Source organism: Sus scrofa, chromosome 11, assembly GCF_054392235.1.
Source record: "Sus scrofa isolate SSC_HxYL_T2T_F1_AM1 chromosome 11, Sscrofa_HxYL_maternal_Yorkshire_Landrace_v2.0, whole genome shotgun sequence".
NCBI classification, from domain to species: domain Eukaryota; kingdom Metazoa; phylum Chordata; class Mammalia; order Artiodactyla; family Suidae; genus Sus; species Sus scrofa.
The window spans coordinates 72967199-72987757 of record NC_139393.1 but is presented as its reverse complement, the minus strand read 5'-3'; the positions used below and the strand labels follow the sequence as shown (position 1 = coordinate 72987757).

General features: G+C 37.5%; 1 protein-coding gene across 5 annotated transcripts in view; it reads right to left on the bottom strand.

Moving 5' to 3' along the window:
- The window catches only part of HS6ST3 (heparan sulfate 6-O-sulfotransferase 3), a 682494-nt gene that overhangs the window by 434696 nt on the left and 227239 nt on the right, over nt 1–20559 (bottom strand). The gene's annotated exons all lie outside the window — the stretch shown is intronic.

Below are 20559 nucleotides of genomic sequence, written 5' to 3'. Positions count from 1 at the left end.
TGACATTTTTCTCAGTCCTCTCCCCGGCTCCTCCCGGCTGTATTAGTATCGGAGATTCGCCTTACTTCTCTGCTTCTTTCCTACAACCAGCTTGAAGGTCTAATCTTTCCAAGCGCCCTGGAGGGATTCAACATTAATCCCATTTGTCCTGCACCCAACAAAGGAGCATTAAGATATTCCCCGCCTCCCCTATTTTTGTCAACATGTTCTACCAAATACCCAAAGGGGTACCCACCCTTTTGGCCCAAAAGCCAAGATACCCAGGTCTTTTTGTTCCCTCACTACAAAGTAGAGTCTCTTTTAACTTGAAACATCGAACTTCTTTTCATTTCAAAGTGGAGTCTCTTTTAACCTCCCCAGGAAGGTGCCCAGATGCTTCTCTCCTTGGATTGTGCCAAGTACCCAATCCTTCAACAATTGGTCCAGCTCCTAATCTCCCAAACTCTGCTTAGGAGCAACTCGGAGCTGACCGGGCACACTGTTCACTTCATCTCTGTCCTGTCCTCCCGAAGCGTGTCCTCACCTTCTATCTGAATGACTCAAACCAGTTATCTTTCCAGATTTGCCCTTGGACCCTCAGCCCTGTCCAGGGGTGGGATGGAATGCTTCTCATGGACTCCTGTGCCCCCACCCCATTGCCTGCTCCTACTGTACTGCTGGCCTCTTCTCTGCCAAATGGTCCCTTGGCCCAAGTTGGAGGGGTTTTACCAACCCCTGCTGGGACTGATAATGGGTAGAATTGCCTTGCCACATATCATCTTCAAAGGATTTCATCCACTTTCTGTTGCTCTATCTCATTAGGTCAAATCTCCCAGAATTTTTCAGTGCTTTCGGCATGTTCATACCAACCTATGTGAAGTCCTCCTTCCCTCTCTACAGCAGCAGGACCACTGGTGGCCATTCGTCACCACCTGTACGCCGTTGAGAGAACTTGTCAGTTTCATCCAATGAGGGTTTGTAAAGCCAGACTGCAGGACCTTTCTCCCAACTTCTGACTCATTTGCATTTCTAACAAGTTTCCTAGGTAATACTGAAGCTGCTGGTCTGAGAACCACATTTTTAGAACCGGTTAAGAGTGAAGAGAAACACTTAAATGAGGAAGCAAGGTTTTCTACAAGTGTACTGATTAATTTGCCCACATAACTAAATAGTCTTCCACATTCATACACAGAAATCCAATCCAAAATGTTTGAAGCAAGTGTGTTTACGATAAGCTAGTCAATACTGCCTGCCAGTCAATCATGGAGTGCAGATAACCCATCAAATGTACAGGCAGTTTTAGGAGGGAAAAGGTGACCCCAGGTAAAGCTGCCACAGAAGTACATTCATTCACATTAACAAGCATAATTTGTTTCTAGCGAAAGGAAGAGTCGCATTCACCTGGCCTAGTTAAGTCTTTCCCAAGCACCCTCCCCAAACACTGTATTTCACCCAGAAGACAACGATGAAGTCAGCTTCAAGGACCTACTAACGCATCCATATGAAAGAGGGCAATCCATTAATCCACACTTAATAATTTCCTTTCATTTTGCCAAATTTCAAACCTAGAGGATATTAAACACCAGTGTACACATCCCCTAGATTCATCAGTTATTCTTTTGCCACAATTGTTTTCTGTACACACACACAGTTGACCCTTGGAAAATTCAAGTTTGAACTGTGTGGATCCACTTATGTGCAGATGTTTTTCAATAATAAATATAGTACTACATGGTCTGTGGTTGGTTGAATCCACTGATGATGAGGAAATGGAAGATACAGAGAGCCAACTGCAAACAAATTAATTGTTGCATTATTCAGGGGTCAAATGTATATTTTCCCTTCCTAATGCAACTTCTAAGACTAAAAGAATTTTACTGAGTAACTACAAACCATTATTATGCCTAAGAAAACTAATATTAATTCAATGTATGATCCACTATATAGCCTAAATTCAAATTGTTCCAGTTGCTCTCAAAGCCCCAAAATGTTTTTTTGTAGTAGTTTTTTCTTCTTTTTATTTTTAATCTAGCATCCAAATTTCATGCTTTGCATGTGGTTGTTAGGTCTCTCTCAATCTTTTTAATTTAAATATCCCTTCCTTTTTTGTGTGTATTTCATAATGTTAATTTTTTATAGAATCCAGGCTAGCTGTCTGCAACATGTTCCACTTTCTGGATTTATCAAATTTTTTTCATGATTAGATTCAGTTCAACATATCTGGCTTGAATATTACCTAGGTGATAGTACATCGAATCAGGAAACGTGTAACATAAGATTCTTCTACTACCTGAGATGCTAAGTTTGATCACGGGACAAGGTGACTTCCACTTCAGGTACATTTTTCACTTTGTAAGAGATAAAAAATCTGTGAGAAGACTCTAATGAGACCAGGTGAATATTCTGTTCTCAACCACATTTTCCCAAAAGGTTTAGCATCCATGGATGATCCTCACCTGATCAATTATTAAATTAAGTGTCGTCACATGGATTTTCTTATTCTACCTTTTCTTCTGTACTTATTAGCATTCTTCTGTAAAAATGGACACGTTTGAACTGTGTGGATCCACTCTTTATACAGTACATATGTGAATACATACATATAGACACATATATACATATATATGGACCTATGCTTTTACTTCTTATTTAATGCGTTATAATTCGTTAATATAATTATTCCTTTTTGATATTCAAATTGTACAAATTTGGCCAGTTTTACTACTTTATGCCAATTCCTAGAAGTTGACACTTTCTCATTTTTCAGTGACGCTCATTTTAAATCGATTTTGATATTTTCTCTGAGAAAATATTTATATAGTTTAGGTGGCTGCATAAATTATTGATCATCTGAAGGTAGCTTGAATCTGAACACACTCATCCCTCAGGAACCAAGTGGTACTGGTACCAGAACACCTCACAGATACCAAAATCCAAGGATGCTCCAGTCCCTTATGTAAAATGCTGTAGTATTTGCTTATAACCTACACACAACCTCCCTTATACTTTAAATCATCTCCAGATCACTTATGACACCTAATACAATGTAAATACTATGGAAATAGTTGCCAGTGCATGCAAAATTCAAGTTTTGATTTGGGGAGATTTCTGGATATTTTTTTCTCCAAATAGTTCCAATCTTCAGTTGGTTGAATATGCAGATGTGGAACCCTCAGACACAGAGGACTTCCTGTAGTCTGGGTTAGTACACTTGGAAATACGGACATATACTATGGTGGTATATTTGATAGCAAGTAGTTCTTTAATTCCATTTCAGTGGGGTTTATTTCCGAGTACTTTATTTAAATTAAACTACTAATGCTAACAGTAAATTAGTATTAGAAATTAAAATTTAACCAAAACCTCGGAATCATTACAGTACCTTTTCTTTTCCATTTGAAGTCATCGCTACACATTTTACATTGTTGTAATAATAATAGATGTAACATTAATTTTTCAGAAGACCCAGACATAAACTTGAAGATATATGACATTTCACATCATATATCAGGCAACCAAACCCTATTACAGACCAAATGTTTTAATTATTAATTAATTTTATTATAAAAATAATATGGACATGACAAAGAAGGAAAGTCAAAAAGTACAAGATAGAACATGATAAAATTATGTTCTCCTTTTACTCAAAACCCTGTCTCTCCCTCTTCCAAATCATCCACTTTCCATAACTTCTTGAGAAAGGGATTCTAGAAATTTCAAATTCATAAAAAGAAATGTAGGTGACTATTTTGTGGCTGGTGTTGTTGAACAAATCAGAATTTAAAACAATCGGCATTCTGCATTTGACTCATCCTCCAAAATGAGTTTGAGGAGTTCCCATTGTGTCTCAGCAAGTTAAGAACTCAACACGGTGTCTATGAGGATACAGGTTTGATCCCTGGCCTCACTCAGTAGGTTAAGGATCCAGTGTTACCACAAACTCAGTGTAGGGTGCAGATGTGGTTCAGATTTGGCATTGCTGCGGCTGTGCTGTAGGCTGGCAGTGGCAGTTCCAATTCAACCCGTAGCCTGGGAACCTCCATATGCTGCAGATGCAGCCCTAAAAAGAAAAAAGGAAAAAAAAACCTGAATTTGAGAAACTTTTCGTATCAGCACACCCCATCAGCTAACTCTCTTTAATGAATATGTACCTAGTTTTTCACCATGTATTATCATAATTTATTCTTAACCAGTTCCATATTTGCTGATGGTTTTCATTTACTTGCATGTTTTTTTAATTGTTTCAAGCACAGACATAACTGTGTGTGTATCTTTGGGCAGATGTGAGCATATGCATTTAGAGTAAGTGCTAATAGTAAAATTACCAGGTCAAAAGATCAGAGTATGCAGTTGAGCCTTGAACAACACAGAGCTTAACATATAAGAGTTACCTCTACCTCTACACCCCTAGTAATAATGTTAAGTAGTAAAATTTTAACCTCTGCCGTAGGCCAATGTGATAATTAAAATTGTTTGATTTATTTAAGTAAAAGAATGAGAATTTTTCTTGTTTATAAACACTCAATATTTTTTTGCCTATCATCTCTGATTTTTCATTGAATTATGTCTTTCCCTTTTTATTTTGTAAAAACTGTTTATAAATGAGGAAATTAGAGCTTTGGCAATTGCATAAATGGAAGTATATGTCTTTATTTTGTTACTTATCTTTTGATTGCTTATGGTGAATTTAGAATATGTAGTCAAATTGATCACTATCTTATTGTATGATTATTTTGGTTAGGAAAGCTTTCCCTAATTCTTATTTAAAAAGTTTGAAAGTATTTTCTTCTAGCACTTCTATGTTTTCATATTTTTCTATTATAGTATTTTGTCCATGGAAATTTGCTATAAAGAATGATTAAAGGTACCTATTTTTTTTCCCAAATGGCTAGACAGTCTATCACAATATCATTTATTGAATTGTACCTAAATCTGAAATGTCACCCACATTCCACACTGAATCCTCACATATATTTGAACCTATGTCTGGACTCTATACAGTTCCATCAATTTCTTCTTCTGTTGCTATACCAGAACTATTTCATAACAGTAGATTTAAATCTGTATTTTTTTTTTTGTCTTTTTGTCTTTTTTTGTTGTTGTTGCTATTTCTTGGGCCGCTCCCGCGGCATATGGAGGTTCCCAGGCTAGGGGTTGAATCGGAGCTGTAGCCACCGGCCTACACCAGAGCCACAGCAACGCGGGATCATTAACCCACTGAGCAAGGGCAGGGACCGAACCCGCAACCTCATGTTTCCTAGTCGGATTCGTTAACCACTGCGCCATGACGGGAACTCCTTAAATCTGTATTGAGTCTGGGAGGCACTCCCACCCTTTCCACTCAGAGTTGGGCTCTAGAGTCACCCTTGCTTCAGTTGAAATTCTGCTTCTGCCACTTACTGTGAGAACTTGAACAAGTTATTTAAATCTCTCTGTGCTTCCATTTCCTAATCTGTAATAAGGATAATGATTAAAAATTATCTGATAGGAATGTTAGGAGGCATAATTATATAATCTACACAGAACACTTATAATTGTGCCTGGTAAAGAGTAATTTTAAAATAATGATTAACTTTTTTCTTGCAGAAAATTTTTCCGGATATTCTCAAATTTCAATTTCTTTATATGACCATCATGATTGCTTTGCCAATTTTGAAACCTTCTGTGATAGCCAGTCTCCAACATGGTCTCCAATGACCCCAGGCTCCTAGAATTTCATGCCCCTAGGTAGTGTCTTCTCATATTAAATAGGACGGATCTGTGTACCCAATAGGAGATTGCAGAAAGGATACTGTGTGACATTCGAAACTAGGTCACAAAAGACACTGATGCTTTCACCCATCCTCTCTCTTGGATCCTCTCCTCTGGAAGAAGTCAGCTACCATGCTGTGAAGATATTTAAGGAGACTTTGGAGAGACTCGCATGGGAGGAACTGAGGCTTCCTGCCAACAACCATGGCCATGAGAGTGAACTATCTTAGAAGTAAATCTTCCAGCACAATATAAGCCTCCAAGTGACTGTAGCCTTGACTGTAACCTCATGAGAGACTCCAAACCAGAACTATCCAACTATGTTGCTCCCAAATTCCTGAATCACAGAAAATGTGTGAGTTAAACATTCATGGGGTTTGGGATGGAAATGTTAGAAAATTGGGTTGTGATGATCACTATACAGTTATAAATGTAATAAAATTCATTGAGTTTAAAAAAATATTTATTGTTGTTTTAAGACACCAAGTTTGGGTTATCTGGTTATATAGCAATTATAACTGAGGCATCTTCCAACTGGCTATTTTGTTAGGAAGGTGGTGAATTTATAGCCTCATTTATAAAGAACTGACCTCTACATAATATTGAACATTTCTATACAAGTAGAACTTCTTTCTTTCCATTGAGTCAAGAATTTGTTTAAAAAGCAGATATTGTAAGTCTTTTTTGTTTCTCTATTCATTTGTGCAAAGAACAATTTATTTCTCACACCATTCACCCAAAACCTACACTGTGGATCTCGTCTGCCCAGAAATCATAAACTCACAAGGCTGGAGGAGCCCTTGGAGGTCATCTCATCCGATGCCCTCATTTGGCCAAGAAACACAATGAAATTGCTTCCGTTTTATCTTTGTCGTAAATTCTATATGCCACAGTGTTCTGAATGCTTCCTATGGATATTGTAAGTCTTGATCATCATGTCTGGCACATTTTTCTTTTATTTTTGTGATCCTATTTTATTCTCTAAATTGCATTGATACTATCAACTTTAATGCTGTTGCTCTTCTATTAATTTTGTTTACCAGACAACATGATGAATTTTGCAATTTTTCTAGTATCTTGACAGCTGACTGTTTTGGATTTTTCAAGTGTGTAATCATATTATCTACAAATAATAATTTTGCCACATATTTTCCTTTTTAGAGCTATTATTTCTCCATAGCTATTATTTTATAATTGTATTATTTGTATTACATTTGTAGTATTAGCTCTAAAAACATATGATGGCCGAATACATGATAAACCAGCAGTATTTATCAGTTTGATTTCTTCCACCAATCTGAATATTCTCTAGGGTTACAGACTGCCAGCTTCCTCGATTTGGCTGAAATGGTTAACATTTTTATCTATAACATTTCATTTTAATAGAAATAGTAATAGTTAATTTTAAAAATTATACCAAATCAAACCTTGTTTTCAAGTTTTAGTAATATGACCAAAAAAACATGAAGAGATGACTGAAGGCTGACAGTCACTGTTGTCATGGTTCACTCTCTTTCATTTACAAGCCGTAATCCTACTTGACCTTTAACTAAAGGACTTAATTATCCTCCTAACCCAAGGAAAGTAGAAATCAGAACCATATAAATAAATAAATAAGCATGCTTCTAAATCAGAAAGATTAAAATTGAGAAGGAATGACATCTTGATACTGCTTAGGAAAATGAATGAAACCTTCCCCAAGACATTTTCTTTTAATAACTTTCAAAAAGTAATTTTTGAAATACTTAAGTTTTTTTAAAAAACAATTTTAAGATGAAACAGGTAGGGAGGAAGCAGTGGGAAGCATTTTTGAGACCCAGGAAAATGAGACCACTACAAGGTAATTGACAAATTGATTATTAATCATGTCAGAAGCTTGTAGACCCCCTTCTTCATGATGCTGCCCTAAGAGAATACACTAGCAGGTGTTAAAACACCCTCCAATAATTTTCAATTTCATTATTATAACTACGTGAAGGAAAGGAACGCCAGAAAAACACCTAGGTAAGTAAAAGTTCATTATTATCTATAGCTGTTTAGTGCCATTTTTTTCCTTATCTATGTCTAGCAGAAGAACATCGAGCTTTTATTCAGAAAGCGAAATGAACACATAAGTTAGAGTTGGAGAGCCTGTATTTTACAGGTTCTAATTCTAGAAACATCTTGGCTATCAACAATTCTTCTGCTCCAAAAGACCCTTTTCTGTGCTTTTTCAGATGTATGTTATGCCAAGACCTTCCAAAGTGACTTATCGCAATGCCAGATTGATAAGCAGGTTTGATCAATACTAGCAGAATCATCTCACACCAAACATTACAGGATTTACAAGAGTACAGACCGTGACGGTAACATGTAAGCTGGCTTTTTCTGTGCTTAACTTGGAACGGTGGACGTGTTCAGCTCAAACCTTTTCAGGTCTTAACATCTGTTGTGAACATGATGAAAAACAATAGACTTGGGAAATTGGATTTATTTCAATACTAATTTCAGTGGCCTGACTCAATGTAGCTACAGGACTGACATGAATAAGGGCAAGTTAAAGAAAGACTATTTAATCCAAACAAGGAAAGTTGGGATTGTTTGGACTCTGCAGATTTGGAGTCCACACTTAGGATGCCATGGAACAGCATCTTTTCAAATACTCCTTTCACGAACACAGTGTCAGATTTGTTGCAGCACCTTAGTCAACAACTAAGGAAACAGAGTCTCCTCTTTACTCTCTGTACCATCTGAACTGGCGTTATATGATTTCCCTTGAAATAAATACCTTGTTGACTTTCTGTACTCCCTATCACAACTCCAGTCAACATTTACACCAGCCACACTATTTGATTTTCATTTAATAGATTCTCCTTAGTCTTTGCTGATCAAGGTCTTGGCATTAAAAATTTAACCATGTTTACTTTGTAAAATTTTCCCTCTCTCTTTTACTTCTGCTGAACTTAAACAAACAAGGTGGTTTAAATGTTTGTCTCACCTTGCAATAAAGTCCAACAACACATATTTGAAAACTGAGCTTGCTTTAAAGAAAGATGACTGGCAAGCTATAACTTGCACTAAGCTACACCATGAACAAACTCTCAGAAGTGGAGTGAATCTCAATCTTCATGGGGTTAATATATAATACCCTTAGATATTTCCTGTTTCAGGAGGTGTGACATTCCATTTAAATTTCTGAAAATGTCATACAGCACCTTTAGTGAGAGTTGTTTGGAAAGGGAGAGAAATAAAGAAAAATAAAATTTGAAAACAAACAAAACACCACCACAATAACTTCCTTAAAAACCTAATAAAGAAGACACAAACACACCTGACTCTTGACTTATCTATTTCCAATATAGACAAAGGCTAAAAGTTAAAACCTGAGGACAGATTATTTTACCTTTTTAACTTAGCAGACCAATGCCTATCAATAACAAAAACCAAGTGAATATTGTACTAATACTTCAGATAATTGCAAATTCAAAAGAAAATTAAAATCAAACACTGGACTGGACATGAAATCAAATCTTTCATTTAAGTTTACCAATTTCTATTTGCAGTGAACATAACACTCAGGGTATTGGTAATCAGTCAAGGGCAGACTGTTGCAGGATATAAATTGTCATGACATTGTAATTTTATAAACCCTAAATTTGTTGAATCTCTCTCCCTGTTGGTCGCCTGTATTCAAAACATCTCGGACTTTTATCTGTAACATCATCAGTTAAAACCAACTGCCAGAGTCACTTTTGATCAGCTATCAGGCTTTTTTCTTCCCTTTTTTTCCTCTCTGAGCAGAAACTCCAATCTTCAAGAGCATGTGTGGCCAAAAGAGATCTAGACATCGAGGTTGGCTGTCCCTGTAAGTGTCCACACCTCTGAAGAGCACCTTGGGAAACAGTTAAGACCTTTCTGAAGTGGGTCTATTCTAACTGCCCTGGATGCTGGCTCTCTGGGTGTCATGACAGATTCCTGCAGTCCTTGTGAAGACAGGCTTAACTCCCCCTGTGAGAAAGCCTTTCGCAACACAGCATTTAGCCATTGATCATCGAATCCACAAGTACACATGTTGGTTTCGGTAACCTTGACAATTAGTTCTTTAGGAAAAAATGCTATGGAAGCCATATTTGCCAACTACTTCACAATCAGAGTTAATGTTTCATCTTACATGGTTAGTAATTAACTAGTACTGCTTCAAAAGCTGAAGTACCTTGAGGCACATTCCTCAGGTCCTCTAAATATGGTATAAGCTAGGGTTTTCAGTGTTATGTGAATAGCCACCAGCTCCTGATGCTAAGTAATTGGAACTACAATAATAGGTCCTCAATCTGACTCCAATGGATTTCAAACATCACGCCTCCCTAGATGGCTTTCTCTTTGCAGAATCTACATCCAACACCTTCAAATTTTCCAGTAGAGTGTTGCTGTAGTATCACAGAAAAGCAAGTGTTAGTGGTTCCCCATGATCTGAGGATTTTCTGGGGCAAACACCCACATTTTTCACATTCTCTGATTGAATGTGATCTGATTGAATATCTGATTAAATATCTGATTGAAAAATGCAGATATTTAAGTTTATCTCTTGAATGACTACTTACTGAGTGCTTACTTAACAGCAGAAAGTATGCCTTGTGCTGGAGATACAGAATGGTTAAGAGAGGTATGCTCCTTGCCTTTCCTTAAAGGGCCTAAAGCCTATTGGGAGATACCAATAATTAAACAATGGCTCTTCAGTATAATCACTCTAGAATAGCACATAGTAGGGGCACCCAGCCTAGTCATGAAGAAGAAGTGAAGAAGGGAGCCATAGAAAGTATCTGGACTTGGAGAAAAGACTTGTGGCTGCCTGATGGGAGGGGGAGGGAGTGGGAGGGATCGGGAGCTTGGGCTTGTCAGACACAATTTAGGATAGATTTACAAGGAGATCCTGCTGAGTAGCATTGAGAACTTTGTCTAGATACTCATGTTGCAACAGAACAAAGGGTGGGGGGAAAATGTAATTGTAATGTATACATGTAAGGATAACTTGATCCCCTTGCTGTACAGTGGGAAAATAAAAAATAATAATAATAATAAATAAATAAATAAAAGAAAGTATCTGGAAAGAGTGCTCTTTAATTGAGAACTGAGCTGAAAGATGACTGGGAAAAAAGAACTAGCAAAAGGAAGCAGGAGTTCCCATCGGGGCTCAGCGGAAACAAACCCAACTAGTATTCATGAGGATGTGGGTTCAATCCCTGGCCTCAGTCAGTAGGTTCAGGATCCAGTGTTGCCATGAGCTGGGTGTAGGTTCTGGATGCAGCTTGGATCCTGGGTGGCTGTGGCTGTGATGTAGGCAGGCAGCTGTAGCTCAGATTCCACTCCTAGCCTGAGAACCTCCGTATGCTGTGGGTACAGCCCTTTTTCAAAAAGGCAAAAATAAGGCGGGGGTGAGGGCACCAGGAGAGGATAGGAGTGGAATTTTTCTTATTAAGAAAATATGTTTTCTTAATATATTAAACATGTATAATATGTTCTGTTCCTCTGAAATCTAAGGCCAAAAATAATGTGGTATTTTTTGGCCTTAGTACCTTGAGGCACATTCCTCAGATCCTCTAAATATGATATAAGCCCCAGCATCTGTTCTGATTGTATTGTTAATTTCTATTAATGTTAACTGTGGTCTAGTCAGAAGGAAGAAATTTATTATAGATTCCAAATATTAGACAATCCTGCAGTACAAAATTCTTAAAGTCCCCCAAATTGCTAAGTTAGAATGTGTAAACAGGGATACTTTGATCTGGCTACTGGTTTCACTTATGAAACTCAATTTCCTGAACAATGACTGATAAAACAAATTTACTCAAGCTTGAGTCTTGGGTGGAAAAGAGAGCAAAAGAATGTAATGAGGCATGAATGTGGTTGGCATGTATGTTTCAACACATGCTTGAGTTGGCAATGCTATCATATGTTTCATGACAGAATGGAAGCGTGCACAGATAAATCCAGGGAAGCAAGCTATATCAGTTATCTATTTTCGCACAAAAAATTATCACAAAACCTAGCAGCTTAAAGCAATGCACGCTTACTATCTCATAGCTTCTGTGGATCCGGTGTCTAGGCAGAGTTTACATGGGTCCTAGGCTTCAAGCTCACTCATAGACTGAGATGAAAGCATCAAAGTTGGGTGTCATCTACAGCCTTGACTTAAGAAGAACGCATTTCAAACCTACATAGTTGTTTTCAAGACAGTTCTTTGCTGGTTGTTGACTGGAGGCCTCTCTCATTTCCTTACCATGGGGACCCCTCCACTATGACAGCCAAGATAGAAGTCATGACCTTTGGAAAGGTACATTCCGGAGTTCCCATCGTGGCTCAGTGGTTAACGAATCCGATTAGGAACCGTGAGGTTTCGGGTTCGATCCCTGGCCTCACTCAGTAGGTTAAGGATCTGGTGTGGCTGTGAGCTGTGGTGTACGTCTCAGACTCGGCTTGGATCCCGAGTTGCTGTGGCTCTGGTGTAGGCCTAGCAGCTATAGCTCCGATTAGACCCCTAGCCTGGGAACCTCCATATGCTGCGGGAACGGCCCAAGAAAATGGCAAAAAGACAAAAAAAAAAAAAAAAAAATCTGGAAAGGTACATTCCTTCAATGTTACTATATTCTCTCTCTCTCTCTCATTTTTTTGGTGATAACCTTGGCATGCAGTTCTTGGGACAGGGATTGAACCCACGCACCAACCAACTATAGTGACAACGCTGGATCCTTAACCCACTGAGCCACCTGGAAACTCCAGTGTTACCATATTCTATATGTTAGAAGAAAGTTACTCAAAGGGAGGAATGATACAAAGACACTAATACCAGGAGGCTGGAATCACTGGGGGCCATCTCAAAGGCTGTCTGCTTTCCAGGCTGATGGATGGCCCATTCTCAGTGTGTCTCTAGTCAGTGTAAAGGAGGCTCAAGTTTTAGTACATTTCCAATTTCCTAGCAATAATATACAAACAAGTATCTGTTTTCCTTGGCTTTATTTTTTTTAAGTAATATCTAGTATGGTCACAAGCATAACTGGTTCCAACAGAAAATTTAATTATAGATAAGGAATCAAAAATACTTTACCCTGTCCACATGCAATACAAATGAATGACATGGTAAACACTGTCCCCTAGTAGACATGAAGGAAACAGTAGGAAATGCAAATGGTAAATATGGGTGTGGCCAAAATGGACTACACCAGCCAAATAAAATTCTCGCACACCTAGGGGGGGTTTGAAACCCATGGGCAGCATAACATCCTCAAACTGTACCAATAAATAATACTGGGCACTAGATATATGCACACACACTTAAAATTAATCTAGTCACTAAGACAAATATTCTTTAGAAAAAAGCTGTCTGGCCTGATAACAACAATGCTCTGAATCAACAGTATGAACAGGAATATTTCAGGTAAATTGCTAGAGGCTATATTTTGTTTTCTAAGTAATTGCATTTCTCAAGGATTGATGATAGCCTTATGAAAAACAAGGCACTGTGAGCTCACTTTAAGGAAGATTTCTCTCGAAGGCAGCCTAATTCAATGCAAATGTATCTCTAAAACAAAACAAACAGCAAGATGCTTCTCAGCACCCCTTATTCTAGTGTGTTTCTCAAATTCTGCCTTAATCCGTATGAGCGAGATTATTACCCCAATTTTTTTCAACATATGATATAAAGATAATTTTATTAGAAAATGTGACTGTGTTCTATTACTTTTGCCCCAATCTGATCCTCACACAATTGAAAAAGAATTTCCTGGTCTGTCATTATTTACATGTGGATACACAAATAATAAGAGAAAAGCCAAAAGATCATGGCATAAGATTCCTCATCTATCTAAGGGCACGTTTGAGGCATATGTATAAGACCTCAATCAGCAGGCTTATCCCACTGATTGTTAAGGGGGTGTTCTAGAAAACCGACGACACTGTTCACAAGCAATGACCTTCACTAGACAGAAACATCCAGTGTGAAAGTAACAGCAAAAGGAGGACGTGAAATACAATCCAAACACTTCTTCGTAATAGAGGATAGGGCAAGGTCAGTGTATGTCACTACCCACCCCAGGAGAGAGTACAAATTTGATAAAAATACTAAAATGTAATCTGTCTACTAGCCATGTTTTAAAAGTAGCCAATCAATAACAAAGGGAATGAGCAATAGCAACGCATGACCAAACCTATACATATTCATCACGCAGGATCGTGACATATGATACAAAAACCATAAGCTCTGTTATCCCAGGTTTCTATCCACTACCAACTGTCTGACCTTGGACAAGTCTTCTTAATTTTGAGACTCATTCTGGGAAATATATTTATGTCTCAGAAGATGCTTAAATAAACACCCTTTTCTTCCTGATTATTGTTGGGTTTTTTTTTTTTGGTTTCTTTTCAACATAAGTAAAACATCTGAATAAGAAAGGATGATACTGATTTATTGATGAGTTAGACTAATTGATATTTTCTTTAAGCCCCAATTTCCTCATCTGTAACATGAGGGTGAAAAACAGGCCTGTCTTATGACAACTTTGCAGAGCCCTTATGAAGAAGGAAAAGAGAATGGGAGGTGTGGTCATGAGGATAATGACCTTGCCCCTCTCCCCAGCAAAGGGGTCAATGTCTTATGTCCAGAACCTATAAATATGCTATGTGATGGTAAAAGAGAATTAAGGTTGCTAATCAGCTGACCTTAAAACAGAGATTATCCTAGATTATCCGGGTGGGTCCAATGTAATCACAAGGGTCCTTAAACTGGAAGAAAGAGGTCTTAGAGGAGGTCAGAGTCATGCAGAGAAGGACTGGACTGTCCATTGCTGGTTCTGAAGATGGAAGGGAGTCACAAACCAAGGAATCCAGAACTTTCTAGAAGCTAGAAAAGACAAAAACATGGATTCCCTCTTTGAACCCCAAGGAAAGAACATCACTTCAGTGATACCCTGATTTTAGTCCAGTGAGACAAGTGTTGGATTTTGACCTATAAATAATACAACTGTTTGGTTTTAAGCCATTAAGTCTGTAGTAATTTTGTACAACAGCCATAGGACACTAACACAGGGAAGGGTGAGGAATAGCCAGAGAGCATATCTCTCAGATAGAAAAGGAACAGACTAATGAGTCTGGTTGTCATTGATGCTAAAGAGTAAGAAGCTTCTTTTATGAGGACATAATTTCTTTCAGATGAAAGGAAAGTTTCCATGACTCTTCAGCTGGTTTGGCTGTTATGACAAGTCCCTTTAAGAGGAGAGAGAAACAGTACAATATTGAGCACAGAATACAGATAGGGTTAGAAGTCATGGCATTTAGCCCTGAAATACTTAGAAACCCTTTCTGCAGTATATCAGTTATCTCTAAATTAGAGTCATAGATGGAAGCATTTCTTCTTGAATAACACAGAGCCTAACAATAGTGAGAAGAACAGAAACGTGCTTAGATAAATGATCTGCACTTGACACAGCATGGCTTCTCTCTAGATAGGGTAAAAAATGTAGCTGATAATTAAGCACCAAATGAACCATTTGAAAATTTCTGTACCATGAGCAGAAGAAAATTAAATTAAATCAGAATTAACATATTAGGTCCGGGCTGAGTAAAGACAGATTATTGCTTTGTCTGGATTCTGTCTTGTTAAGGAGAAGCTATTCTTCAAAACATCCAAGTCTAAAAGACAACTGATAGGATGGCATTAACATCAATATAATAAGTGAATCATTTAAGTTCAAACTAATGTGTGAGAGAAGGTTGTACTGGTGACAAGGGCAGTACTTCAGGGGAACTATATAAGTGGTTCGTTATTCAGTTCAACTCAACACCTACTGTTGAACCAAGCATATTAGATACTTAGGCTTTAAAGCTAATAAGAAACAGTCCTTACTTTTCATGTAATTCATAGTCTAGAGGAAGGATATGTGTGTGGGAAACAAGTAACTAAAATACAATAATATGAGCAAAATATAAACTTCCACTGGATCTCAATGAGTCAAAAAAGGAAAACTAACCATTTGCTTATAAAGGTCTTGTTCTCTGAATGACAAAATTAAAAAAAACTTTAATTCATAAGTTCTTAATATTATTTTCACCATTGATCCCTTCATAAATATGACAAAAATCAGGGCCCTTTTTGGGGTGGAAGATTAATAAGTCTGGCTGGCATTGATGCTGAAGAGTAAGAGACTCTATCAGTACATAATTCCCTTTGGATAAAAGGAATGTTCGGTGTAGACAGAGGGTAACAAATACAAATGTATTCACCATGGATGTGTTCAATTTCAGGATGTTCATCTGAACTCCTGATTTAGAGCAGCCTGTATCAACCAAGATATATAAATTATAAATCCCATGTAGGACATTTGATCCTGTCCAAAATGTCCATAAGACATTTGGTCCACACTAAAAGGTCCTTGATATTTGCAGGACCATTTGGACCTGTCCAAAACATTCATAAAACATTTGGTCCACTGCAAAATGTCCTTGATATTTGGTCATATTTGGTCCTGTCCAAAACGTCCACAGAAACATTTGGTCCACACCAAAAGGTCTTTGATATTTGGTCCTGTCCAAAGCTATTTGGCATGGACCAAATACGCTCATAGATGTTTTGGATGGGATCAAATTTCAATGGCCTTCTGGCACAGACCACATGTCTTATGGACATTTTGGAAAGGACCAAATATCTGCTAGCCTACCAATTACTTCTACATATGGCAATTAAAATAGACATATTAAATACTTTTAGTAAAGTTGATTATAATTTTTACAGTAATGGTGGAGGAGAATGAAATGCCTCTCATAGAGTTTGGAAGGTCTACTCTTAGCAAGCAAGACATTTTTAGTTTTAAACTAAAACTAAGTCTCCATATTTAATCTTAAAAGTCCACAGCCTTTTTATCCAGTTCTACAGTGTATCTGCTTTTTTATTATGAAAAGATTTTAATTACTTACAATGTAAGAAATACTTAATATGGCCCTTCAACTTCCATTTCTGAGCTCCCTTATCTCTCAAAAAAAAAAAAATTCTAATAAAGTCGACACCTCAGGTAGATATGCCAAGTGTCAAATTTACCCTAGGGCTTCATAATAGCCCAGGGCATGTTACCTTATATCTCTAGGGTAAGAGTATCAGAGTTTGAAAAGCACCACAAAGAACTTGCTAGAGTTATCTTTTTATGGAAAGGAATTTGCACATAATGTAATTTACAAAATGTAAGGAGGTTTTATTTTTATTTTTTTTCTGCTTCTCTGACAATTTTTTTATTTTTTATAATGATTTTTATTTTTTCCCATTATAGCTAATTCACAGTGCTCTGTTAATTTTCTACTGCACAGAGAGGTGACCCAGTGACACATACATGTGTACATTCTTTTTTCTCACATTACCATGCTCCATCGCAAGTGACCAGACATAGTTCCCTGTGCTACACAGCAGGATCTCATTGCTCAACCATTCCAAAGGCAACAGTTTGCATCTATTAACCCCAAATTCCCAGTCCCTCCCATGCCCTCCCCCTCCCTCTTGGCAACCACAAGTCCGTTATATGGGCTGCATCTGATAAACTGAAAACTATCCACATATATATGCATAGATATTTATAAATTCCTTCAAGATTCACATAGCCCAAGGTTGCCCACATTGAAGAAAAACTAGCCCTACAGTATGAAGTAAGAGAGTCCTTCCCAATAGCAGACAAGCATCCTCAAGGAAAGGAGGCCTCAAGTTTAAAGTGATTTTTTAATTGGATTACATTTCCAAATGTATTTTATTGCTTTATTCTGTACTTTGAAACTGTAATTTTAAAAATAACATCATTAATATTTGAAACCACTTTTTAAACGTAGTAAATGCTTTTCAAAGCGATGCATCAGATTTTCTCTTCCCCGTTTGAAAACAAGCCAAATTCTGCACACAGATCTAAATAAAAAGAACATTTTATAGATTATTTTTATTCCACAGAAAATGAATGCCATTTCCCCCCCAAACTACAGAAGCTTACTTGGGAATAAATGGATGATTTTTTCCACGTATAACCATAAAAGGCTTACTTTCAAAGACCTTTTTTTGTTAGTCTAGCCATTATGTCTGAGAATAAAACACCCAACGGTTCTCTAAAAAAATAAGCTAGAAGCTAAGAAAACCCAAAACATTTTTTTGCAAATATTGATTAGAGAATGGAATTAAGAATAAGCAGATATTCATTCAAAAACCATTTACTGAACAGCTATTACACAGCACTGTGTTCAGCCCCAAGACTAGGGCTATAAAATGCTTGGTGATATACAGGCAGAGTTACAGGGTTTGATAAGGGAAATAGACACAGACAGTAAAGGATCTAGTTCTGCAGATCTCAGTACCCAGGACAAGTATGCTTGCCTCTGCAGTGAGATCATAGTCAGAAACAGATCCAGTCAACATAGCTAATAGGGGATATTCCCATTGTGGCTCAGCGGGTTAAAAACCCAACATAGTCTCTGTGAGGATGTGGGTTCAATCCCTGGCCTTGCTTAGTGGGTTTAGAATCTGGTGTTGCTGCAAGCTATGGCATAAGTCTCAGCTGTAGCTGCAACTGGACCCCTAGCCTGGGAACTTCCATATGCTGCAAGTGCTGCCATAAAAAGAAAAAAACAAAAACAAAAACATAGCTAACAGGGACTCCATGCTCCCTCTATGCCAAGCACTGCTAAGTACTTCACAAACACTACTTCATGGACTCCTTACACCAACCCTGTGAGGTAGGATTATCATCCACTTTATATTTGAAGAAATGAAACTTAGGTTAAAATGCTTAAGGGAGCACAGTGTAAATCAAGCTGAGACTTGCACCCCAGTCTGTCTATCTCCAAATTCTCTGTCCTGAATTAACCACCAATTGACCCTGAAATGTAAGATGCCTTTAGGGTTGTGCTGCTTTTCATCTTCCTACACTGAATTCATGCCCAGGACCTCTGGGTGTCATGTTACCCACTTCTTAGATCAGGACAGAATTTTCTCTGAGTTAGCAGCCTACTCAGCTGAAAGATAAATGATCCATTTCCAACATGCCTCATGTGTAATAGTCAGTGAGGACTCAAAAACAGCAATTAAAAAAAATTAACTCAGAAAAGGGGAGACTGAACCACTGCACTTGGCTCCCTGGTTCACATTATAAATCATACCCAGATGGACAGAAGGAGCCAGGACTCTCTGTCATGGATATGAGAGTTAGTTCTTCAGCAGCAAAACTTGTCAATCCCCATTCTGCTTTCTGGAAAGATGTTCTTGGGCCTCTGTCTTCCAGAGTCTATGGTTATACATACAGGGAGCATCGTCTTTTTCCATTGTCCTCCAAATCCACACACAGATGATGATCAAGAAACAACTTGAGTTCATCAATGAATTTGTTTAAGTTTCAGGATACAAAATTAATACACAGAAATCTCTTGATTCCTACATACTAACAATGAGAGAGTGGAAAAAAGAAATTAAGGAAACAATCCCATTTATCACTGCATCAAAGAGAATACTAAGAATAAATCTACCTGAAGAGGCAAAAGATCTATACTCCAAAAACTATAAGATGCTAATGAAGGAAATTGAAGATGACACGAACAAATGAAAGATATACCATGTTCTTGGATTGGAAGAATCAATTCCATCAAGATGACTATACTACCCAAGGCAATCCATAGATTCAGCACAATCCCTATTAAATTATCAATGGCATTTTTTTGTAGAACTAGAACAAAAAAAAGTTTTAATTTGTATGGAAACACAAAAGACCCCAAATAATCAAAGCAATCTTGCAAAAGAAAAAAAGAGCTAAAGGAATCAGGCTCCCTGACTTCAGACTATACTAAAAAGATACAGTCATCAAAACAGTATGGTGCTGGCACAAAAACAGATATATAGATCAGTAGGACAGCACAGAAAGCCTAGAAATAAATCCATGCATCTATGATCAATTAATCTATGATAAAGGAGGCAAGACTATACAATGCAGAAAAAAACATTCTCTTCAATAACTGGTGCTGGGAAAACTGGACAGCTACATATAGAAGAATGAATTCAGAACACCCTCTAACACCATACACAGAAATAAACTCAAAATGGATTCAAGACCTAAACATAAAGCCAGATACTATAAAACTGCTAGAGGAAAACATAAGCAAAACACTTTTTGACATAAATCACAGCAATATCTTCTTTGATCCACCTCCTACAGTAATAAAAATCAAAACAAAAATAAACAAACGAGACCTGATTAAACTTAAAAGCTTTTGCATGGCAAAGGAAACCAAAAAAAGAAAACGAAAAGACAACCCACAGAGTGGGGGAAAATATTTGCAAAGTGACCAACAAGGGATTAATCTATAAAATATACAAACATCTCATACAACCTTATATCAGAAAAAAAACAAACAGCTCAATTTAAAAAATGGTCAGAAGATCTAAACAGACATTTCTCCAAAGGAGAGAGACAGATGGCCAAAAGTACATGAAAAGATGCTCAACATCACTAATTATTAGAGAAATGTAAATCAAAACTACAATGAGGTATCACCTCATACCAGTCAGAGTGCCCATTAAAAATTCTACCAACAGGGAGTTCCTCTTGTGTCTCAGTGGTAACAAACCCAACTAGTATCCATGAGGATGCAGGTTTGATCCCCGGCCTTGCACAGTGGGTTAAGGATCTGGTATTACTGTGAGTTGTGTAGATTGCAGATGCAACTCTGATCCCACGTTGTTGTGGTTGTGGTGTAGGCCCACAGCTGCAGCTCTGACTAGACCCCTAGCCTGAGAACTTCCACATGCTGCATGTGCAGCCCTAAAAGGCAAAAAAAAAAAAAAAAAAA